Below are 11,365 nucleotides of genomic sequence, written 5' to 3' on the forward strand. Positions count from 1 at the left end.
CTTGGGGGGGGGGGGGGTGATGAAACCCATTCAGACATCCCACAGGAACAGACGTCACAAGCAGAGGAAGAAGGAGAATAGTAGTTTCAGGACTTAGCTTTATTTCCCTCTGTTCACAAAGTCGTGTTTTATAAAGTAGCAACTTTATGTATTCGTTAAGCGAATTAACAACTCAGTGGTCGTTATTGTTAGTTAGGCTTCTCTTGTATATAAGGACCCTTCATCCGTCCTCATTGGAGAAGATACACAGAAATTTTCTTTCTGTAAATTGCTGCACAACCACTTCTCTGTTATTAGTTTTTCTTCAAACTGAGATCAATTCTTGATTCTTATTCAACAAGTATAAATAGAAAAAAAAAACTATTTGACCTAAAATAAATCAGTAATAACTCAATCAAAGGTAAATATGGATTTTCATTCAATTTTGTTTTGCTAATATCAGCACATTTGGTGAATTATGACTAACGGGGAGAACTATTTGTTAGATCAAAATAAAATCAGAAGTAATAGATGTAATTTTTCAAATCATATAGTCTATATATAATTTTACCAAACGTAAAGAAAAGGTCTAATTATCCCTAAATAAATACATATTTAATACTATAATGTAAAATATATTACAATTGTGTTCAATGAATATCTTATTTTTTGAATTCTATAAAATAATCTGATAACTTAACTTATATATTTACTAAAGTTATGATTAATAAATGGTTTAGTATTTTTTATGTTGTTGTATACATTGAGATATAATACTACTTGTTCTTCTATTTTATTTTTCATAGTTAAAAAAATAATAATTTAAATTGCTATAGCAGTATCTTAATTATTTCATAATCAGTTTGGTTTTATTTTTAGAAAATTATCTTTTCAGTTACATATATATATATATATTATTAAACAATTTTGTTATATAATTAATTCAGAACAAAAAACATTTGTAGGATAATCTTCTCTATAGTATTGAAAAATTCCAAGAAATACTGAATATTTTTATATGTTTTATGCTTTATTAATAAAATATGTAAGTTAGCAAGTTATGTATAAATATTTACATAATGTAATTTGTATCTTTACACATCTTTGCTAACTAAACTAATCTATTTTGTATAATTAGCATAAGTAAGAAGTTTTTAAAATTTTATATTTTGTAATAATTGATTAGTAAAAATATTTAAATGTTATTATACATTCAATTTCATATTAATTGCCATTATACTTTCATAATTTATTAACTAGTTTTAATTAAAAAAAATGTATATATAAAAATATTTTTACGATTAAACATAAAGTAAACCTTTCTTTTGTTTGTGTAATATGTTTAATAAATATTCTTAAATACATTAATGTTTTAAAGTTATCTTCCCAATCAAAATTTTAAATTTTCTTAATAAATAACCTTCAGTTCGAACTTAGTTTTTCCTTTTCAAGTTATGTCGAGCCCGAACTTGAGCTTGAATCTTAAAATTTTGTCGAACTCATACCCCTTAGAATTACCCAAAAGAAAATAGAAAACAAGAAGCCAATGCTGTATATTACCCAACACGACTCAAACTACATTTTCTATTATAATTCTTGTTGCATCTTCTATTTTGTTACACATATACATATCACGTGTATAAAGATTATGTTATTAATTTTATCTAAGAAAAATATTTTCTACACGTCAAAATATATATTTGAAACTAAATAGAAGATGCAACAGGAGTAGAAAATCTAATGTGAACACAACCAGGAAAAACCGCATAATGATGTGGCAAAAGTGATAAAAAATATAATTAAGAAGCGTAAGATGTTTACGGTGTAAGGACTCCTCTAGGAGTGTCAATGGCCGATTAGGACGATGAGTTTTATTTTGGCGCTTTCCCCATAGCCAGAAAAGCTGTAAGTACACTGGTGCAAGAAATTCTCTAGTGATCTCTTCCTGTCAATCATCTTCAATTTTAGCTAATACGAACACAATACAAGGATGGAAAAATAACATTTTTCTTCCCATAAAATAAAGCCGTCCACATTTGGTCCCATTGGTCATAGGACTATCACTTTTGGTCACTAGCTTTCAAAACTTCGCACTTTTAGTCTCATGACACCTTTCTATTAGATTATTAACGAAAAAAACTACGTGATAGTTAAATACATGGGAACAAAAGTGTTGTATTTTTAACTTCGGAAGAAAGTGAGAGTCATGTAACCAAGGGACCAAAACTATAAAGGCCCAATGACCACGTGTTTTCGTTAAAATATCTAACAGAAAGGTGTAATGAGACCAAAAGGGTTACTTTTCATAAGTTACAGGGACAAAGGTGAGAATTCCATAATCAATAGGACAAAAAGTAGAAAGACCCTAAATTACAAAACGAGAAATATTATTTTCCCAGCATAGTACAAGTGACAAAAGAGTCAAAAGAACTACAACTTTAATTACATTTTGGATATTCAAGGAATAGTAGAATGCTAAATGGTTAATATTACCAACTTACGGGACGAAACATGCTATTTTCCCGACATAGTACAAGTAACAACAAGAATAAATACAACAACTAAAACGTTAAATGGTTAAAATTACTAAAAAAGAACATGCTTCACAAGAAGAACAAAAGTGTACTCCATAAGAGTAAGAGATATTGGACACAGGCTAATCATGTGCAGAGGGAAAAAATTCAATTACATACATAAACAACCAGATTTTACAATAAAAAAAGTTCCAATTGATAGCTTAGTGAACTAATAAGGTTGATTTTTGTTATTGGTTCTTCTCTGACATAGAGGGAGATTAAATTTCCTTATTACTTTCAAGTATACACGGCATGTGTATAAAATCCTTCCTTAAATGAAATTAATCACGTAATCTTATATTAAGGTGTGTATGTATGTATGGAATAAAAACTACAACATGAATTGTAATAGAAAATTCAATCGTTATAAAAGGACACAACAACTGTTAAGATTATGAGAACCTAACTTCAATAAATTGAAAATACTTATATATCTTAAAAGTGTGAAATGGTTTAAGCTTCTGAACACAAAAACTTCTAAATTTGGCATGATCCACTAAATCAAAACATATATCCTTTCCAATATGCCTTGCAAAATCTTCATCAATCACAACCTAAAGACATCACCATCGTTCTCTAATTAAAAATCTGTTTAAAATGGAGACAATGAAATAGTAAAACTATTACCATGTAGAAGAACTGTCAATATAATTTACCTTTACAATCATGTACATATTAGCTTCTGCTCTTTTTTTCTTCTTTAGTTCTTTCTCTTTTGCTCCCTCTTCAACCTCTCCTACACGAACAAAAAATTTGCTAATGCGAAACATATAGAAAAAGATTAACAGGGTGTTTGGCTAAGCTTATAAGCATATGATCGATAAGCTCTTGAGAACCATTTAGTAATTTTTTTTTGAAGAGCTCATGAGATCCTAAGTAAAATGTTTTGGATCTTACAAGCTCTTTAAGAAAAGGTTAACTTCACCTATCTTGTTTTTAAAATATCTTATAAGTTCTTCAAATAATGTCCAAAAAATAAAAACACACTCATAATTTTGTTTGTATTTCATTTTTAACCTTCATATAATTTACATCCCCCCAAAACAAAATTATCTATTTGTATAATTTTAAATTCTTAGAGTTTGACGAATTTTTTGGTTATTATTACAGTATAAAAAGCTTAGGGTAAATTATATTTTGTTATCCGAACTACGCCCATTTTTACACTAAGCTATAGATTTTTTTTTTGTGTCAACTTACCATATCAACTTTGCGAAATTAGTACTTTGCCATATATGATTGTCCTTTTATTGATTTTATGCCGGAAGAACATTGCATGTTGTGGATATGTGAAAAATATCACATCACATAACCCTTAAACATCACATGCACACTGCATGTGAAGTTTTTTCGATAAAAAACTTGGTTTGAAAATAGTTATAAATGGCAAAGTGTAAAATTTTATAAAGTTAAGATGGTAAGTTGATACAAAAAAAGTTTAGATGCCAATGTGTAAAAATGGTCATATTACGGATGATAAATTGTAATTAATCCAAAAGTTTATTATGTCTCACACTCTAATGTCATACAAGCTCAAGCATCATATTTATCCAAATAATTTAAGAACTTATTTTTAAAATAAGAATAAATATCTATAAAATCTTAAAATATCTTATAAGATCTAGAAGCATAAGATGTTTGAACTAAACTTAGCCAAACACCGTCTAAGTTTCTTTTAATAAAGCAAAAATGACTTCAGCTGATTTTTTATCAAACCTTAAGACGTTGAGAAATACCTCTGTCCTCAGTGTCGCACAACATTTTATCCTTATCACTTTTACGTATGTGCACCAGGAAATAGGCATTAGACTGCCTCGTAAACTTGAGGGGGGCATTATCTGGATTTGTCATCATTACATGCTGTCAAGACATAAATGAAAAGTTAAGAAAGTATCAACAAGTTTTAACAAAAGCAGGAAAAATGAATGAAAAACTTACTTCTTCTACACCTCCATAAAGCTCGTCTAAAGCCTTTATTATGTCTTCTTTTGTCACTCGTTTATCATCGAATTTATACCTGAAACCATTCAGAATGATATTCTTTATGTAGTTTGCAACGAGAGATCAACATGTAATCTATTGCTAAAAGCAGAAAATTTGCATTTTTACGTCCCGAGAAAATAGCATTTTTGGTCCCATATGTTTGGGCTTTTTCCAAATAGTCCCATTTGTTGTGGTTCTCTCACATTACATCCTATAAGTTCAAGATTTTCTCATTTTTAGTCCTCATTATACTGTTTCGTCCAATAATTAATGGAGCTGTTAAAAGGTTTTTAAGGGGGTTTATGAGGGTTCCATTAATTATTGGACAAAAAATGTACTTAAGGATTAAAATTGAGAAAATTTTCAACTTATGGGATACAATGTGAGAAAATCGTAATCAATGGGACTAAGTGCAAAAGGACCAAATATATTGGACCAAAAATGCAATTTTTCCTTACGTCTCACAAGTTAGTCCTTGGCAATATTTTGGAAATCACCATATTGCATTCCATTACTCCAAAATGTTTGCAATTTGCATGACAAGCCTTAATTCTATTAAATTTATTTCACAGAAAAATTAATAGTGTACCAAAATCACAAAGAGGATAACTTGTAGGACCTGAAATCAATTTTTTCCTAAAAAGCATTAGTTATTGGTCTAATAAAAACATAGTGTGTCAAATGAAGCTAGTTAAGTTTAAGCTTCTCAGACAATACGAAGCTAAAAAAACATTTATAACTATAGATATGCATTTTTTTATGGATTAAATTCCATAACTAACTCAATACCACTGGTTGGATAGAGTTGGCCATATGAAAGCATAACAGTGTCCGCCGTGCACACCACCACTATGGACGAAAACACTATAAAGAATGAAAATAGTCAGAATGAATATGTAACCTAAAGTTTTGCAAGTGTGAAGAATAAGAGAATCTAGAGATGTTGCAATTTGAATAAGAAAATAATCCCAATGGTCAATTTTCGCTGGAACAAAATTTGTCCTATATTTTTTGAATATTTGCATTTTAGTTCTTTATCTTACTAGACATGCAAATAGGTCCTATCGCTTTCAATTCTTTTACAATTTTGGTCCATACCAATGGGAGTCAAAGTCCAAATTAAAAGAAGAAGCATGCATGAGGAATATGTTTTTCTCCAGCAACATTTACAAACTCCGGTGATTGAAGAACCATAATTAAAAGAATTTACAAGTTTACATGACATATTTGCTACACTGAAAAACTAAATGACTAAACCGTCATAGTGCAAAAGATACAGGATGAAAAAGGCTTTTAAACTAAATAAAGTATAAAGAAAGGATTTTCCATGCAGATATTGCAGGTGTTAAAACTTCTACTTGCCGAACAAATTAAAATGGGGTGGTGGAAACATCTATTTACTAACCTGTGAAGTGTATAGAGGTTGCGCACTCTTCTATTAGCCAAAGGTGACAAGTATCTTCCATTATCTCTATCCAGATCAAGTTCAAGAGGAAACTCATAGTGGTCATTTATGTACATGTCATCAACATCAAATAAAAAATCATTCATATTACAAGAAACCCAACTTGGATATGATTATTAATGCACCAATTAGTCAAAGCTTCAATATATAGCCAGAACTCCCTTTGTGGCACATAATTTATTTTATTTTATTTATTTTGTTTAGTGAGACATTTGAAAATCCAAAAAGACATCCCCATAGCATATTCCGACCAAATTGGGGACTCTGATTGCTAGAGTCCTGAAATTGCACAATAATAATAGTTAATTTCACTAAATTACCACTTCCATATTTGGGTATAGTAAAAGTGCCATCCTCTAACATGAAGACCAAAATTTCAATTTAGGCTATTGGATGTTTGTCATTTGTCTTGGTAGGACATACCCAAGCGATAAATTTGACTATCGAAGGCTATATTTTATTGTATTTGCTTGTAGTAAGAGAAAACTTGTCTAACGTGCACTCTTGATGGTAATATATGTTATAGAACAAGAACAAAGCTATTATCAAATCAATCTTCTTAAGCTGCACATAGAAAGACGTAAGACTTAGCCAATTTGTACACTTTTTGCTCTAATCTTTACATTGTATTCACCAGTATAGTATCATAACAAAAACTTGCAAATCATGCATCTCATAAGTTGGAAGAGAAGTTTAACTACTAACCTTTACCATACCATCCCGAACAAACTCGTATTCAAACCGTTTTAAGTTAAGCTGGAGCACTGGTGGGAAGTCAGTAAACAAGACTCCTTGCTTAGCATCCTGAAACAAGAAAACCATCAATCTTAAGGTGGTCCTTTGACAAGACGCAAATAATATGCTAAAGAATAAAATTCTAAAGAAAAACAAGCATGTCCTCCTGACAAAAGAATCATGTAACTGACACTCAAACATCAATACGCTAGTGAGAGAAAAGGTTAAAATGATCATTATATTTACAAAAAATTGGAATGATCTCTTAAGGTTTTTCATAATTATAAATACCATTGTTGTTTGAAAAATTACTAGTATCCCTGATGTTTGATGAATTATGTAATCCTTGGATGGAGACGGGAAAAATATCTACTTTTTTTTGGCTTTGTTTTTTTGATAAATAATAAAATAAGTTGACAAGGTTAAATGTTCTTCTTGCCCTTCAAGCTTATCAAAAAAGTTTCAATATTTTAAAAATAAATAAAAGATTTCATAGTCCATAGGGTATTTTGATCTAAGCACCATAAAAAAAAGATTGATTGAAATCTAATGAGGTCTAATGAAATATGTTAATTATTTGTTGAATGTTAAAATCAGGTAGTATTCATAAATTTTCAAATAACAAGGGGTTAATTTTAATTTTGTAAAACTTCAGGAGAGCTCTTTATAATTACTTACCTTTATATATTTAACTAAACTAACAAGTAAATTAAGTTAGCCTACTCACCTGCAAAACATATTGCCGACCATGATATCTGTTATTACCATCGAGATGTTCAACTGCAACATACTTATCAAATGAAGCATAGACATCATGACATCCCTTGACATCAAGCTGAAGATCTACCGCATAGAGGACACAAAAACTTATAAAATGAATTTAAAGCCTAAGGGCTAAATAGATTAACTACAAGTACCACAGAATAACAATTAGTTCAGAAGAATTCAAAAGTTTTTAATCAAATTGATAGCAGTAGTATTCTATTTCTAGTGGACCTTCATTTTTTCTTCAAGCTTCTCACATAGGACTATATTGAGTTCATGTACATCATGTTGCAGGAAAGCATTATGTGTATCCCACCTAAAGGATCTTGTCAAATCTATTGTCACATTTACCGGAAAAAAAATCTTTTGTTGCAACACTACTTTCACTGTGTTGAAGCTTGTAAAATAAGCTTTGTAGGGCCATAGGTATACTTGTCAAATGACTCATCATTAACACTATTTGTCATGTGGTATACAACCTGAATAAGAATCAAAGATATCATCAACTCCCTAAGAAACTTCCATACATGATGATCGAGTTGGAAATTTTGTAGGAGGATCAGCGATCACGATCCCACCACGTCGTCCTCGATCTCGTTCAATTCCTACGGATCAGAAAACACGTCAAGCTAGTCGGGAAGGTCCCCGATGAAGGTGCTCCGACGCTCAAGGTAGAATATAGATCGAAAGATATAATCAAGAATATTTAGGTTGCATAAATGTATCAACATTACCTTCTTTTGGTCTGAATTCTATATATTTATATAGCTAGAACCTACCATAATGAGCTGCCATGTGTCGTGATCATGGGTATTGAGTCTTTAATCAAATGGCCCATCGCTAGTTCAGTGCTAGGATCGCGCTCGGAGCCAAAATCCACGATCTTGGCCGTGAATCATGCTCACGAATTTCTCTCTTCTTGCCATAACTAAAAATAAGTTGACTTAGTGGTGCGAAATCCTGTTTTTACCCTTAATGAAGGGTATATTGGTCATTCAATATTTTCTCCATCATCACATGAAAATAAATCATGATATACAACCAGATAGTCCTTGGAACAACATCTGGAGAAGTGAGTTCATATAACAGATGGCTCCTTGGTTCCTAAGTCCAACATAACTAGTTTTCCTTTTTCAATTATATAAATATTGGACCGTAGCTCTGTAGACAGCAATCTTAGCTTCAATCACACAGATGTCATTGACTATAAAACCTCGGCTTGTATCATAAAGGTCGTTAAGTGGCATAAAGGATGTGAAAACCCAATCACTTTCTCTAGCATTAAGTTGGTGTTTTGTTTCTGCATGGTATAAAAGTAAGTGTAGATGAGCAGATAAAATGAAATGAGCATCCAAAGGAAAAACATGAAGAAGGAAGAACAAATGCGTGTTAGAGAATTATACATATACTATGAGATCCACAAAAATGAAACAAAATCTTAGTATATATAAAGGGTACTTGCTCAACAAATAAGCTTAATTTCATCTATACATATAAAAGGAAAATTCTCATCATTAGACATTCAGCATCGCATCAATGAGGGTAAAGATGAGATTAAAGCCCATATAATGAATAGCAAAATCACTATGTTGCAAAGGTTGATAATTACTTCGCGTCTGACCAAATTAATGGAAGCATTTAGACATTACAATTCTACTTGAGGTACCTTTTCTAGGGTAAATTATATTTTCGGTCCCATAAGTGGATATATTTCTAATTTTTGTCCCACACTCAGTTCAATTCGCACATTTAGTCCCATTTGTGGATTGTTTTTTTAATTTCAAGACCAAAGGGGGGATTTCGTTAAAACATTGGGGCTGGCATTAAGTTTTTAACGGAATCCCCCTTTAGTCCTAAAATTAAAAAAAAAAGTCCACATATTGGACTAAATGTGCAAATTGGCCTGAGTGTTGGACTGAAACTGAAAACAGGTCCACTTATGGGATCAAAAATGTAATTTACCCACTTGACGGATAGGTTTTTGACAATGGGGTAAATTATATTTTTGGTCCCATAAGTGGATCTGTTTCCAATTTTAGTCCCACACACAGGCCAATTCGCACATTTACTCCCATATGTAGATTTTTTTTTTCAATTTCAGGACCAAAGGGGGGATTCCGTTAAAAAATTGGGATTTGTGTTAAGTTTTTAACGGAATTCCCCCTTTGGTCCTGAAATCGAAAAAAAAATCCACATATGGGACTAAATGTGCGAATTAGCTTGAGTATGAGACTAAAATTGAAAACAGGTCCACTTATGGGACCAAAAATGTAATTTACCCCCTTTTCTAATTCAATTGCTGCTATGAAATTTATTAACAACAGTCAAATTAAAGTGTGCATATCTGCTCCAACCATATGGTAAATTAGCTGAGTAATAAATCCCATATACATGGGTAGACCATGTCCGTCGTGCTTCCAAACCAATAAAGAAATCAAAACTTGTTTTCTAATGGAGAAGGAGGTCTATACGCACCTCGTTGTGGCTTGGTGAAGAAGGCGTCAGAGGCATTGAGAAGAATGCAGGTGTAGTTCTGTATTGAATTAACTAAAATGAAGTGAATTTAATGGAGCTTGTTACCAGTGCGCAGGAAAAATAGAGAGAGAATTTGGATAGAGAATGATGGTGCATACGGTGGGGAGTTTGGCCATCTTGGATTTTCAAGGTTTTTTGAAAATTTCATGTGAAACGGAAAGGAGGCATCAAAAGACAAAATCTTGACTCGGATTAGGAGGAATTTCTTACAATAAAAATATTGTACAAATTCACCAAACTTTCACATGGCACCCCATCATTCTACCCAACTTATTATGCCTCCCCTAGGTTTTGTATTGTTTATAAAATTAGTTATTTTATTTTTAAAATGAGAAAAAGAAAATTCTTGAATCTTGATGGGTGAAAATATCTTTTGTATGTTTAATTGACGTGCGTTAAATAATTGATTATTGTTTTATAGATATAGTGATTTTATTTTTATTTGTTTATATCAATTACAAAGGCTCTTTTTTCTCAAGCGGCAAAATGATTTCATTAAATACTTATTTTTTTAATAAAATTAATTATTTATTAAATACTTCTTTCTAAATATAATTAGAGAATGTGAGAATGCCACAGTCTTTCTAAATACTTCTTTCTAAATACATTTGTGAGATTGTGAGAATGCCACAGTCTCGACTTTAGCAGAATTCGTCAATGCCACCCAACTTATAAAGTCCTAACTACAGCCATAAAAAGATGCATGAAAAAGTAGGTGGAGAAAGATATATTTGAGGCAATATACTCCCAACTTTACTGTTACGCTCTTAGTTATTGTATGCGTTCTTAGTTACAAACAATGAATGTTTCTTTTTATTCATGAATATGATTCACAAAAATAATCAAAGTAAGTTAGACCATTTCAAGTTAAAATCTTATCACTCTCGAGAAGATAGATATGAATAATAATAACAACCAATTATAAGTATTTGAAGATGTTCTTTTTCTTTTTGTGGATAGAACAAAATTGTGTGTTTTAATAATCTCAAAGAAGGAAAAACTATAGTCATTAACTTAGTCAATTCAAATTGATTATATTTAATTTTATTTTATTATTGCCATTCTTCTTTCAATTTTCCATTTCCGATATTTTCATACAAAATTAGAAATGGAAATTCATTAATTAGAATTATCAAACCCAATCTTATTATGAATTTATATTGGCAATGCAAGAAATGCAAATAATTAATACATCTGTATTCTTGGCCAATTTTTTTTTTATCATTATCACTGAATTTTAGTAGGCATATTGGATAGGAACAATGAAAAGATTCTCATACACCGATAACACATAATTAAATGATTCTTTCTGCCCATCCCACCCTTT

General features: G+C 30.9%; 1 pseudogene; it reads right to left on the reverse strand.

The window, feature by feature from the left end:
• The window catches only part of LOC105172321, a 33,881-nt pseudogene extending 23,727 nt beyond the window's left edge, over window positions 1-10,154 (reverse strand).

This window comes from Sesamum indicum, linkage group LG10, assembly GCF_000512975.1.
Source record: "Sesamum indicum cultivar Zhongzhi No. 13 linkage group LG10, S_indicum_v1.0, whole genome shotgun sequence".
NCBI lineage: Eukaryota > Viridiplantae > Streptophyta > Magnoliopsida > Lamiales > Pedaliaceae > Sesamum > Sesamum indicum.